The sequence below is a fragment of the Corvus cornix genome, chromosome 1A (assembly GCF_000738735.6).
Source record: "Corvus cornix cornix isolate S_Up_H32 chromosome 1A, ASM73873v5, whole genome shotgun sequence".
NCBI lineage: Eukaryota > Metazoa > Chordata > Aves > Passeriformes > Corvidae > Corvus > Corvus cornix.
In genome coordinates this window covers 33,287,448-33,302,161 of record NC_047057.1, presented here as the reverse complement: position 1 = coordinate 33,302,161, position 14,714 = coordinate 33,287,448, and the positions used below count along the sequence as shown (strand labels likewise).

The 14,714-nt window shown below is 43.1% G+C and overlaps 1 protein-coding gene across 1 annotated transcript in view; it reads right to left on the bottom strand.

Moving 5' to 3' along the window:
* Positions 1-11,859, bottom strand: part of HMGA2 (high mobility group AT-hook 2) — a 148,455-nt gene extending 136,596 nt beyond the window's left edge. The window contains exon 1 of the mRNA XM_010413648.3: positions 11,690-11,859. The gene's annotated coding sequence lies outside the window, so the exon portion shown is untranslated. The remainder of the gene's footprint in view (positions 1-11,689) is intronic.
* Between the last annotated feature and the right edge of the window lie 2,855 nt (positions 11,860-14,714).

The following is a 14,714-nucleotide window of genomic DNA, read 5'->3' as shown; positions in this document are numbered from 1 at the left end:
CCTCTTTGGCTAGATATATTGTTCTAAAATTAAATCTACAGTTCATGGCAACCAGACAATTTCTTTCAAAGACCTGAATGTGCTTCTACCAATTTGTAAAGAGTGGTCCTGTACTGAAATTGGCCATTGACAGAAAGCAAAATGAGAGACAATTCAGCAGCTTCTAGAGCACCGGTTTAACGAACCAAGTAAGTTCTCTCATACGGCCAGTCTTGCAAGAACCTAAGAGTAATCATACCCTGGTCTCAACAGAATTCGAGGAGGATAAGCACCATGAAGGTTCGGTCCTTAAGACAAAAGGTAAGTCAGAAGCCATTCCTAAAAAAACTTTCATGGGGATCTATGAAGATCTTAAAAACATTTAGCAAAATGCGCAGCAATTAGGAAGATATAGAGGAGCACTGCAAATATTTCTTGTCACAGTAAAGAAGTCACCCATTCACATTTAAAGTATTCACTGATTTTGCTGCTTCTTTTATCCCTTGAGGTTTTAGCAGTCTCAAGTGGATGCCACAACTGGCAGACTTCTAAAACTAGTGGATTTACCAAAATTACAGCCCCAGAATGTTTCCCCTTTCTCCCTAGTTTGTAAAAATTACAGCAGACAGACAGCAACATATTTGTATGTTTGTTAGATTTATTAAATCTTAGTCTCTTGTTATATTCTCTTCATACTCTGGTAATTGACATACCTGTAATGTATCCTACTTTGCCACAGTGACAAGAGACTGACTGGACCAGACAAACTTTTTAAAGGCAATAAACCAGATCATATTAATTTAAGAAGCTCTCTTCCACTTGAAACTTTCATACAATAAAGAAAAAAATCATGCCTCTGAAATCTATATACTTAATGTGTTCCACAAAAGCCACCAACAAGAAGCTTCTTTATAAACAATCTAAATGAGTGGCTTCACTTTAACTAGTTAACATATCCTAGTGATAGGGTAGAACCTTAAACAGCAAGCACATTTGCAAGATTTTTGTAATGGATTATAGCAAAGTGTCTACATATGTACAGTTGTGCTGTGGCACTGAACAGCCTGCAGTTCGCAGCCAAGGATTAGAAAAGAAAATTTACTTTGTACAGTCCTTTTTTCTTATAGAATGTATTATGTTAGTCTTCTCTTTTCAGATTTCTTTATGTTTACTTGAAAATTGCTAAGCTGTATGTACATGGATAATGAGTTATTATCATTACAAATGCATTCCATTATTAGACAAGTGGCTGCTAACTACCATTTGCATTTCTCTATGACTATGCTTTCAAAACCTGCTCTAATGCAGAGCCCTAACCACCCTTTAAAACCGAGGGGAGAAATAAATCACGAGCAGGTAAGACCTTAGTTCATCTTTCAGGATTCTATCTCACTTTTTGGGGTCTCAGAAGGAAATGGCAGGGTGACAATCCTACTAAGAGGATTCAGCTTCTGAGATCCCAGGTTATTCAATGCTCAGCAATAGGTCTTTTAGTTGTTTACTATGGGAAAAAATGATGTTGATCAGTTTGTGATTTTTTTTTAAATAACCACAATAGAGTTATGCCAGGAATTATACTCTTTTCAGTGCCTACACATATAATCATGGAAATGGCTATAATGGACGGTTTTTCCCAATACCCTTTCTTTACCCTTTCTATATCTTCCACCTTCCAACTCTGGCCTTCCAGTTTCTCATGGCCATCTCCTCAAAGCCGTCAGAAAACTGGGAGACGCATGACTATGCTGACTCTTATTTTCTGCTCATTTCTTCTGAAAGCATGCTCTTCATTTGATTTGGAGTGAGCAAGAACAGCCAACCCTCTAAAGTTGCTAAAAGGAAAGTTGCTGTAATGAGAAGAGAAAATAAACCTACATGAGCATTCAGCTGTACACAGGCTGTGGAGCAATGTTAAACTGCACCATTTGTGGCTTTGTTTGATTATCATTTCACAAGGGCCTGAGGAGGGGACTGGAATTACTAGCGAAAAGGCATAGCATGAAAAATGGGAATAACAGGTGCATGTTTTAATAGCATTAGCTGGCAACACCTGTAACTGAGAGACCAGAGTATGGGACTTGTAAAAAATGGACACTGTCCATTTTTTTAATTATATGCTGGAAAATTTCATTTCTAAAATCTGTAATAAATTACTACAGAATGGAAGGCATGCTGGCACCTCTCCAGTCACTGAGCTCTTACCCTCATTTCAGACTTTGCCCAAAGGACCTGCATTAGATAAGCAAAAGATTAGGGTGGATGCATCTGGACAGAATCTGAATGAGGATGGAATACAGACTGCTTGTGTATCTGAAGCAACATCACTATGGAAGGAATTGTGGTTCCCACAGACTAGTGAATATCAAGGCTGATAAATGCATTGAGAAAATGGGGGACAGTGATTTTCTGAGGATGATGCAATGAAGACAAAGATAGTGCAGGGTTAGGAAATCGGTATTAAATGAGAAATATATGTGGACCAATCACAAACATAATTTCCCTTGAGACTAAGCGAGTGTGAGGATAAATATCTGGAAGCAGTCTCCGCACTAGGGTTCGGAAGAATGAGGAACAAGGAAGCAAAGCAAAGCTGTATGAAAAAGGAACAGAGCAGTCCTATAGGATACTTCCAAGCAATTCCATTAAAAAAGGATTTTCTCCCATCCCACAGAGGTTTAACTGTCAGAAGTATATGATTTTACACCAGACTTCCAAGTAAGTACGATTGATCTCAGCACATTTCAAGAATATTTGTTAGGCCATTTTAAAAGTTGGAAGACAGTTGTAGTTTGGGAGCTGTTTTGTAGCTGAAAACCAGCTGGTTTTTGTTTTATAAAACCAGTCCATAATGGTGATTAGCCTCTTCGAAAACCATTTATGTAATAAGAATTGAGAAGTATAATATTTTCAAACTGACTACTAAATAGATGTAATACTTTCATATCTAAAAAATGTTGTGGGTGAATTTGGTGCATGTAAAGGCAAAGGACAAACCACACTGGCATGAGTCAAGAACTGCATGCAGATACTGCTCAAGCTTTCACATGCGCTATCACTGCATTCAAGTTCTTATCTGCAATACTTCAATGTGAGACATGGGCAAAGACCTTGCAAATGGTGACACCTCTGTGTGGTTCTGATCACAACTCTTTCTCCCCCCATGAATATTCCCACTGCCATCATTCAGTCCAGTTGGACTACTCAAAGTCATAAGAGTCAAAAGAATAAAGTTATTTCTTCCTCTAGGACACAATCCAAAAATCTCATTAATTTCAGACTTACAAATCATGTGATCGTGTCTGAAGTTGATGAAAAAAATGTTGCAACAGAGTATTTTGATACTGTCAATAACTGCTTTCAGGGAAAATTCTACTCAGTTAAAGTTTTAATATCTCATGCTTGCTCTGGTTGTAAACACACATCAAAATATTGGAGTTTCCTGCTGAATTAATGTTTCCTTCTCCAATCTATATGTCTCATTTCAATTTTAGAATGCAAAGTATTTTATTCCATTTTATGAATTTGAATTTGTAAGATAAAGACTGTTCATTCAATACCATTCCATCTCCCTCTGAGACATGCAATAAACCTGGGTAGTGTACTGGTTGTAAGTTCTACTCTTCTTTATAGCCCTTGTCTGCGTACCTACAGCTGAACTAGACATCCAAAGAAGAATCCAGCTCAGAGACACCATCAGCCTATATTTAGTGAACTCTAGTTCAGATTACTTCATGTGTTCCCTTCTAAATCAATTTTTCTCAAGAAAGTTAGACTTCACCTAACACCATTTTTCTGAACCTGTAGTTAAACTTACATCTAAGTTCTTTCTGGATTGTGCTACTGACAGCCCACAAGATTTTGTTCTAATTGTACAAACTCAGTTTCTGCCCTTATAAAATCAGAATCATATCTATTTGTCAAATATATTGTCTGTAAGGGGATGAGATTTCCAGTAAGACTGTGTCTTACTGCAGATTTAACATACTGTGCACAGATAGCTTGGCACAGATGTCATAGAACATTATTAATTTTCTTAAGATTTCCCCAAAGCATGACAAAATTACTTCAGTATTTGAAAGTGCCATCACATGATCATTTAAGCTATCTGTAAAAAAAGGAAGCTATTCAAGTCTTTCTTTGTGCTCTTATTGGTCAGTGGCTGCAATAAGTTCAGAAAGCCTGTCTTGACATTGTAACATGCTACTTGTGTGTTTCCAGCGCTGCACAAACTGCCCTGTGAAAGAAGGCAATTTTAGTAGGCGTGATTTTGCTAAACTTTCAGCATGTGCATGTTCTGGGTAGCTTGTCAGGTCCATAAAATCTCACAGAATTAAAACTGAGCACAAACTGACCTGCAAGAAGCTGGTACACTGGCTGTCTGGTGCTGTCTGTAGCTTGATAGCTAGAAAATCAATCCACTAGGCAAGGAAGCATCTTTCTGATTTCTCAAAGTTGACAGTGTGAAGCAAAATGCAATGCAACATAGCCTGAGGTCACAAGACCACTCCTGTAAATTGAAACCAAGGAAAAAATTGTCCTGTGTATGGGATCTACCTCTAATTTCTTCAAAGGACATCTGGTCTGTCTGTCAAAGGACATTCTTTAGGAGTCTGGCCATAAAGTTGCCATTCTGAACTTGTTAACAAACAACAGTGCTGGAAGCTCGAGAACTCAAACTCAAAGAGCAAGATCTCCTGTATTTGACAAGAAAAAAGAAATCTTTTACTGCTCAATCAATTTGAGTCATTTGTTCTGAGCAAAGAAGTATAGAAGAGGATCCTTTCAGTCAGACAAGTCTTTCTCTCCTTGATCAGAAGGAGATGTCTGCCATGGTAATTTCACTGCACAGATATTCCTTCACATGTGCTATTACTCTATCTGTTCCTAGGACTTCCAGCAAACACTCTTTAATTAAAGCAGTAGTGCACAGAAAGGCAGAAAGACAGTCTTTCCTACTAACAGTTCTTACATCCAAGAGGAATTTCCTACCCTGTAAATCCTCACAATGCTTAGACAAGGTAAGAAAACAAAGGGAATTCAAAATTCACATCTCCACCCATAAATTCATCTCTTAAAAAAAATAGTCCCATGAAAAAATGGAGGAAAAATTCACTAACTTTATTCCTCAACTTTCTGAGGGATCTTTCCGTGCGAGGAGGCTGCATGACTTCCTGATTCACCAGGGAGTGAAACATTCACAGAATATGCACCAGAGCCCCAGCGTTGGTACCCAGTGCTCAAAATACAGGTGGAAGATACATGTAACAGCACAAGTAACAGATAGAACCCTGCTGGCGACGGCTGAGGCAGCTCAGAATATACATTAGTCCTTCCAAAGCCAATTCAAACCTTTTGGCTCAAACTCTAGTTGCTTCGGACAAGAGCACATACTAAAGCTTTCTGTTCAAATTGCCAAATTTAGACCAAACCACAATCCTTTCGAAAACTTAAAATCATAAAAGTTGAAGATGTGGGTATGAAGAACAATGCTTTCAAGAGGAAGGTAAGATAAAGTTGGTTGGTAATTAAAATTCAGAGGTTACTTCAGTCCTTCAGTCACTTCAAAAACTGAACTCTCCCACACATTTTGAAGATATCTGGTTCAGGTCTAACACTGTTTTCCTTTTTTTCAACTGACATTCCACTGTGTTCCAGCACTGACTTCTGACTATATTTATTGTGATCAACATTACAGTTGTTGATAATGTGAGGGCACTAAGTGGTCCCAAAGAAGGATTTGGATCCCCCCAAATACAAAGCCATGTCTCCCTCTTTTTGCTTATACACAGCAATACAGAACCATATTTGAGACCTGCCTGGCCCAGGAAGTTGTGTCAACTGGTTCTGTCACTTAGCTGCTACAAATCCTTTCTAGGTAGCTGTGGGATAGTCTGCCCTCATGAGATTGCAATCTAACCCCTAAAAATCCGTCTTAAACTATAAGTCATAATGAAGTATGAAGTACCAGATTTTATTCTCTACTCAAATTATTCATCTTTTAAGCCATTAACTGTAACAGGGCATGTTTTTATTGTTGTGTTTATCTCACTTGGAATATTTTGCTGTATCCTTCACTGAAAAATTTTTGAGAAGTCTCAAGTGTCTCAGTCAATATCTCCTTGGATAAGAAAATATTTTCTTGGGCTGATTTTCAGTTTGCCATCTTTCACTGGAAACACCCCTTGCAAAAGAGGGATCCCAGACTAATATGAGATTATATTTACAATTTTTGGGAGGTTTTTATTATAACCCTTCTTATTTGTCTTCTGATGGATATGTTCCAATCATTCCAGTCTCACTTCAGTCTTCCCATTGTCACATCTCCATAATAGACATTTTCTTTTGGAAATTGCATTACTAGAACAACATACAATAATCTCATTGAAGAAGAAAAAGGTGCTGGTTTTTCTAATGGTATAAAACACTTTTGGCATTGTTCTCCAGACCATTCTTTACTCAACCTAAAAAGCCCCCTCCTTGAAGACTTTACAGACTACTTCAAAACAAGTCCTTTCCCTGTCAAACACACATGGAAGGTAGGAAGGAAAAATGTGATGTTCAAGCGAACTCATTAAGATGACAAATTCTAATGCTATGTTATTTCTGTAATTTTCTTTAACAGAATTGCTTTATTTATTCTGGAAATTCTTAGGGAATGATTCTCTATCACCTTTGTACCATAACAGGGCAGCTGGGCATTCCCTGATGTAGGAAATCCCTGCACAAAATAAGGCAGTGTAGGAGGCCTTCATAGGTGGCCAAGGCGGAAAGGAGCAAGTGGCATAGGATAGGCCCTTGGGAACTGTTCTAACTAGTGTAATTTAGAGCATTCCTGCTCTCAGTTATGCCAGGGGCCACTTTGGCATCAATTCAACCTAGAATCCAGGGAGATGAAAAATGGCTTAGAGCCACTTTCCCCCTCCCTATACCCTGGGCCTGCACCATGTGTGGTTTGGCTGGCTGTGAGGATCTGGCCCCTACATTTTTAAACAGAGCATTTTAAGTTGAAGTTGAAAAGTGAAAGAAAATGGAATATGAAGAGTAAAAGGAGTAGAAAAGTGCTAAAGGGAGAGATTAAAAAAAAAAAAAGGAGGGAAACAGAATGGGTGGTATTGCTAAGTGTGAAGCAGAGCCCATGTTTAGCAAACTGAAGGAGAACTGGGGAAGTCTGGATTCACTTCCCAGCTACACCAGAGACTTTTAAATGACAACACTAGTCTATTAAGGTCACTTTCAAGGGGACCACTGAGTTCTTTGACCAGCTATACTAAACACATCTAGCTTATTCCCTGAGAACTAAACAGCTTTGCCTGCAACCACTGTCACAGAACCTGAGGTAAGAAGTGCCTTATAGCCCTAATTACCTACAATAGGGACATGTCTGAAAAAAAGGACACTCCTGTCTTGAGAAGATCCACAAGACACATGCATGCAATAGCTTTGGTGCAAGGCTGCATGCATGGAACTCAGGAATGATGCTCTGTACTGTAGCTTCTCCTCTATCATGGGATATAAGAGATCGTGCTATATCACACCATGGTAATGGAGACCTCAGATCCCATGGTAAATCTGCATTCAGTGTAGACAGGAGAGGGAGGCAGGAAGGGATTTTAGAGCTGGGGGACCCTGCGATTTCATTTCAAAATGTGCACGTTCATCAGGCTTTACTCAGAGTCTCTCTTCACCTTGGTTTCTCCTCTGCAAAATGGAAATATCAATTCCTCTTAACAGCAGCATGGTAAGGATGCATTGGGACAGAGTATATACAAACTCAACAGCAGTACAAAAAAGGGGGGAAAAACCCCTACACTGATGAAACTTCAGCCTCAGATTTAAGTGTATCTTGACAAATAGATGACAAATAGACAAAGGACAGGTGTTACTAGAATTATGATTCAGCATGTGTCCAAACATGCTGATAAAACTTTAAAATTATTAGCTGGAAAAGGTGGATGATCTTACTGGAATCTTGCAATATCCATTATATCAAGTTGTGTCACACTATGCAAAGTGCCGGAGCAGGAATGCTGGGCATATGGACAGAGGTACAAGGGGTGCAAATAATAATTCTGAGCACCTTCAGCATACCTTGTCCTTCAGCCTTTGTCGTAGGAGTCTCCCAGGAATAAATCCTACTCTTCCAGAAAGATTGACTGGTAAGCAAGAGTCTAAAAAAGAAGGAATGGAAGGAGGGAGAAAGAAACCTAGAAGCAGAGATAATTCCCATTTATAGCCCTTCAAACCTTGCCAACCATGTCTAGCAGGTTTAGTAGTATCACAGTACTGGTAAGTGTTGTGACCCATTTCTGCAGCATATTTGTAGAAGGTCTATATGATATACCCACCACTACTGCTTTCATGGTGCGAGATGATGTTCAGTAGCCCTGAACATGTTCCTCACCACAAGCTGAAATCCTTGTTAGAAGTGCCCAGGGAGATAATCCCAAAATTTCCTGACTCAGAAATCCTCAAACTGCAAATTTGTGGGCGCTGTCAAACCCCAACCTCTGGTACTTTTCCCCAAACACTTCCCAGACCAGTGGAACACTACTCCAAACTTCCTAGGTGCCCAAAACCCCTTCAAGCACTAAGCATTATTCTCCTTTTCATCCAAACCTAGGGCATCCTTTCTCCTAAGTATGAACCTCCAAACTCCTTTCTGAGGTTTGGAATAGCGTCAAGCTGTTCCACTTAGTGCCTCCATGTTGCTGCTATTGCTTTGCTTGCCTCTCCCCTCTGTTACCACTCTCATTAGATACTAACACAGGGCCAAGCCCACCCCTTGCCTAGTCCTCCCTGTAGCAAAACAAAGCAGAAAGAAGAAAAAGAGAGGGAGAGAGAAAACAAAACAAAAAGCCCCAGTTCCCACTCTGGCAGAGATTTTAAAACACAGAGTGCAATTATGAAAAGGTTATCCAGATGGGACCCAGAGGGCGGGTGAGGGGAAGGAGAGCTGTCATCCAAAGGGAAAAAAATCAGATGTATGGTAGCCCTATTCCTATAATATGATTCCTATTCCATGTGCAAATGTACAATGCAACGATAGTTCTCTTAGCCAGCATGGGCTGGGTTAATTGGATGTAAGGAATTTTTTTTTAAATAACCCATTCATTTGATAAAAATCCAGCCTCAGTGATCACACCAAGAACAACTATTTCACTAAAAAAGCTTGTTTCTAATTGAACGAGATTCCTTGCTACTTTTAACTCTGTACCCTACAACACTGAAAAGCCAACCCTGTTAGGAATATGATTACAATGTAAAATATTAGGCAAGTGCTTTCACCATTTTCAAATTTTCTTTGTATTTAAACAGAGCTGGATATTTTTTTTCTGAAACAGCTCCTTAAAAATTCATTCTTGGAAAGAAACCCGACAGAAAATTATGATGTAAAGGGTGAATAACTGAAAGGCTGAAACCAACGGAGTGGAAATGACCTTTATGATGTCCCAGCACAAGCACAGGGTGTTGCCATAAGCTTTACCTGTACTATGTGGCCACACATAATATGTAGCTGTTTTACTACTGCTATACTTGAAGCTGGCTATGAAAGTCAATTTCAAAGATATTTGAAAGGGTTATAATGACTGCGGAAGATGCTAAAATGGTATTACTTATTAAAAATCCCCCAAACCATTACTTACTCAGAAACTCAGAGAATGACTAAACCCCTGTCCTTACCATAAATGAGCTGAAATCTAACATACCAAAGGTGCCAAATTGAGTTGCAGTTTACACTTCTCTGTCTGAGGCTAATTAAGTTTCTGTCACAAGTTACAGCAGTCCCAGGATTACCTGAAATTCATGTTGCTGGCACAACCCAGCATTCAAAATAGCTTGCTTCAGCTACTGCTATGTGCTACCAGGATTTTTTTTTTTATGGCAAGGGAATTTCAGAATAGGCTCAGAGAGAGTCCTGGTTAGCAGCTTCTTTACATATTTTTCTGCTGCTACATGGACACAAATTGGAGATAGAGGAAGAACCTGAACTCTACGAAAAAGTTACCCATCAAATTCTGTAATTTCCAATTTTGCACAGCTAACTAGGAGAGAAAAATAATACAATACAATCAAAGTGCATTTAAATGCTTAATCAGGGCATATCAGAAAGCACAATAAAGTAACAATCATTGATCTCAAAAGGTTAAATTCAACTTTCTCACAGTACTAAAAAGTTAAAGGTAGTGTGACAGGCAGGTGTGTGAAGGTGAATCTAGATTTGATTTTTCTGCATTTTTCTGATATCTTATTCCAAGTACATTTTTTTAGGAAATTTCATAAACTATTCTCGGCAAGTTACACAATTTTTCTACTCTAGTCTATCAAAATGGTGTTCTAATGTAACGCACTTCAGTGCAAGGGCACATTTCCGTGACTTCGGATATCCCTTCCTACATGTCCTTTACACGTGTTGGCAGATCTGACCGGAGCCGCGGCCGCAGCTGGCTCTGAATGGCAGATGTCCGCAGCGCGGTTATGTTTTGTCTTGGCACCAGCCGTGCTCCCCCCTCCCTCCATTGCTAAAACTGCGTGTGGTAGTAGATTGCGTTGTACTACAACCCTCAGCTGGTGCAAAGCAGCTATTTTAGTTCTTCTCTAGTAAGTTAGGCAGCAAACTGTACAGTCCTAAAATTGACCTAGAGAGGGACAAAAAAAAAAGGCGAGACACTATTCCATATCTAACTAGGACACAGCTATTCAGCTATTTAGATAGGACAGGATAGGCAGAAAAAGTGCAGTCAGGATCCTGAATGTTTGACTTGGGTGTCCTAACGCTCCCAACTCTTTTTCCTCCCTCGCTCCTTCTCACTCCTTCCACAAAGTCTGCATTTTATTTATTGATTGGACGTACTTTACAGATCGGAGGGCTCTTCCCCTCACCCCCACCCCATCCAGCCCCCCGGCTCCTGCAGGAGGAGGAGTAAGAGGGGGAGGAGGCAAAGTGGGTGCATTACGAGCTGATTGTGCTCTTGCCCCGACCTCCAACAGCCTGATCTGCCTTTGAAGTTTTCCACCCCTCGACTTGAAGTGAGATCGATTACAGAAGAACAACAGGGACAAAGAATCTGCTGCTTTACGTGCAGCCACTTTCCCACGATCGGGGCAGCAAGCTCGACAGCAGCAAGAGATCACCGCTGTCCCTTATGCTCCTCCTTGCCACCATTCAGAAAACATGCAGCCCCCGCCCCGCTTCGCTTAGGAAAGCTGGGGGGGGATTACAAAATTGAATCACGTTGGTTAAGAACAAAGCAACTAAAGGGCGAGTAGCACAGTCTCGGTCTTTGAAAGGAAACAGAAAAAAAAATCGGTGCTGAATATTGGGAATTGTGCGTTGGGGAGGGCGAATTTAAAGCGTAGATAAATTAAAAAACATGGATTAGTGGCAAAGTTTTGCGAGAGGCAAAGCAAGCGCCTCCTCTTCGGGTTGCTGCAGCGCTGGGGGCTCGGCGCAGGCACCGGGTACCGAGCCCGGCGGGGTCACAGCGCCCGGCAGCGTGGCCGCGGCGCTGGGGAAAGGGCTGCGGCCAGAGCCGCCCTCGAGAGCGGGGCAAACCTTTACCTTTGTGTCTGGTAAACGCGTGTGCGTGTGTGTGTGAGAGAGAGAGAGAGAGAAACTACCTCTGGGACAGTCTATAAACCGGGAGGGGAAGGAGGGCGGGGGGCGCCGGGAGAATTTTAAAGGGCAAAGCAAAGATGTTAAATGCCTTACCGAGGCGAGCGGAGCCGGCTCTGTCCAGCCCAGGGCCGGAGGTTCTAGACCTTGCCTTGCCACAGGCCGCGGGGATGCCCCTCCCCGGGCGCCTTGAGGGAGCCCCCAGCCCCGAAGCTCCTCCAGCTGGCCCCCGGGCCCTTGTGGCGGTTTTCCCCTCTGCCCGCCACCCGCCGGGGCAGGAGCCTCCCGGCCAGCGAGACCCGCCGCCTCGCCCACCCCGGCCAGCCTCAGGGGAGCACTCACCGCCCCCCTGCCCCTGCCTCAGGACCTGCCAGCCCGGCTCGGCCCGCGGGGGGGGGGGGGGGGGTCGGGGACCGGGGGGCACGGACTTCTCTTCCCTCCCTTGCCCGCCAGGAGTGGGGAGGACTGTTGCTTAAACTCGGTTTGAACCCATGGCGCGCCGGCTGGCTTTTTCCAAGAAGAAAAACGCGGTTAATGTGTCACCGGGCATCCAGTCCATTCATAAAAAAAAAAAAAAAAAAAAGGAAAAAGGGAAGCGGCGGCAGGGCGCAGGGACCCCAAAGAAGGCGGCTGCGGCGGGGGATTTCCTCCCCCTCCCGGCCGGCCGGGCTCCTCCTCCCCAGACTGCGCGGCGTCGGGGCGGCGGGCGCACGGGACGCGGACAATCAATAGCCACGGTCACAAATTACCGCAGGAAGTGTTAGCTGCGCACCAGCTCCTGAACAAGATCGATGGCCTCCCGCTGCTGCACAGCCACGAAGGGCTCACCCACCCTCCCTCCACCTCTCTCTTTACCCCCGGCCGGCGAATTCCGCCCGTTCAGGGGACGGGGCGGGGGTGGCGGGGCCGGGCGGTCGCGGTGTCACACACAAACCCACCCCGAGGGAGGACCGGGCCCAAGCCCAGGTGACATGGGGAGGTCGCCCACGGCCCCCAGCTGGGCGAGGAGCTGGCTCAGGAGCCGCCCGCACCCCCGGCGGACCCCGCGGACGATGACTAAGGCCCCTTGTCCCACGTGGGCGGCCACCGCGCCCCCTCCCCCGGCCGCGCCCGGCTGACACCGGGAGCGCTGACTCAGCGCCCGCCGCCCCGCAGGCTGCCCGGGCCCGCGCCCCCGCCCCGGCTGCCCAGGGAAGCGGTGGGGGCTGCCCGAGCCGTGCGGATCGCTACCGCCCCGGTCCCCGCCGGACCACCCGGAGCTGAGCGCGTCCGGCTAAGGAGGGGCGGGCACCAGAAGCGCCGCAGCGCTTGAGGTGTTCCGTGAACGGAAGCGGGGTGGGGGTGTCTGGGTAGTAAATAAATCCCTAAGAAGCCGTGGTGGTGTGGGAGACTGGTGGGCAGTGGCTTCTGGGGATATTCCTGTCCCGCAAAGGCTTCGGTTGCTGCTTCCAGCTGCTTTCCTGGGCAACCTCGAGCTGCACCGCCGGGCACCGGGCCGTCCGGAAGCGGGGCCCCTCTGCTGTCCCCTGCGCTGCCACCCAAGCCCTTGGAGCGCTTGGTGATGGCTTGAGGAAAAAGCTGCCATTTAAAAAGAAACTATTTCTGTTCCTTTTGGTTGCAAAAGTCCTGTCCTTACGTGGAGGGGAATTACCTGTTCCCTTTTGGGTTTTTCTTTTGGGTTGACTGTTTCTACATATGGAATGTTAAGCAGGTTTAATTTGATAATGTCTCTAAGTATTACAAAACCAGTATTTTCATGCTGTTAATTACATCAGCAAAGTGAGTAACAGTCCCACTTTAAATGTGTGCATTTATATAAGCATAATTATACCTCCCTGGTATGTGTGCACTCTGGTACATCTGTGTGTGTCACAACAGGTAACCAGGTCTTGCACAAAATCTGTTATGTTGTTTTATGTGAAGATGCATTATGGTTGTTTTAACTTCCAATAGAATAAAAGATACAATGTATATTATAAAATATATGATTATATATATCACATGCAATGTATATTAAATACATACATTACTGAAGATAGAAATATCACAAGTTAATTGAGTTGTAAAATACAAGCATACAGTTTGGAAAACACCTAAGTCAAGGGTGCCAGCTTAATCAAAATTCATCTTCCATCTTTGTGGCGGTCTTTTAATTTAACATTAACTTTTTTTCCTCCTGCAGTTTCTTTCAACACATAAGATGTTTTTTTGTTAAACTCTTCAATAGTTTTGCTATCCTTCTCAAGCCTAGGGCTTCCTGTATTGGTAACTACATGCTATTCAAACCTCATATTGAACACAGAATATGCTCATGAGATTTTTCTGTTACTATTTTATCATTATATCTTATTGTTAGGCACATATTAATAAAATTGCACAACATCCTTGTGGCTGTGCAGCAGCAGGAGGCCATCAAATAAGATTTCTGATCAATACTGAGCCATCCCAAGACCCAGAGTGCAACTACTTCACCTCAGTGCTCAAATTTGAGATCCTTTGCCCTCAATGGGGTTCCTCGTTCTCTCCAAAAGAAGATGCAGAATTGGCCCTTTGTGCCTTTAACTGCAGAGCTTTGAGGTCTATGTCACAGTAGCTTGGGGACTGGTACTAAATCCCCAGCTCAGGTGTTGCTAGTAGTAATAGCACAGCAGGACCTTGCTCAGCATAGATCAACCACCCAAGGTAGAGCTTAGCAAGGCTGATGCAAGTTTTAGAGCCCATGCTGAGCAGCTTGCTGCTGTGTGCCTCCTGGCAGGAGACACGCTACCTCACTTAAGGTAAAACATGTTTTTTCTTCATTCTCAAGTCCCTTCACATATTATTCCTCTTCTCTGAGGCCAATGCAGCTATTTCAGTTGAGCAATTTGCTTCCTCTTCACCTGCTTTGCTGCTATGTTTTTCAAAATCACACGAAGATAACAAAACCGTATTTTCTCATTTTCATGGTAATGAGGTCATTTTAAATCTGTGAAGAAAGCTTGGACCACAAAAATATAAATACACCTATTACCTGTTTTGCATCATTGGATTGGTATCCTTGATCTGTCATTTGTTTCCACACACAGATATAAATATACACATGGAAATAAATTCTGTAGTTGGAAAAAAAAAGCCGATAAAA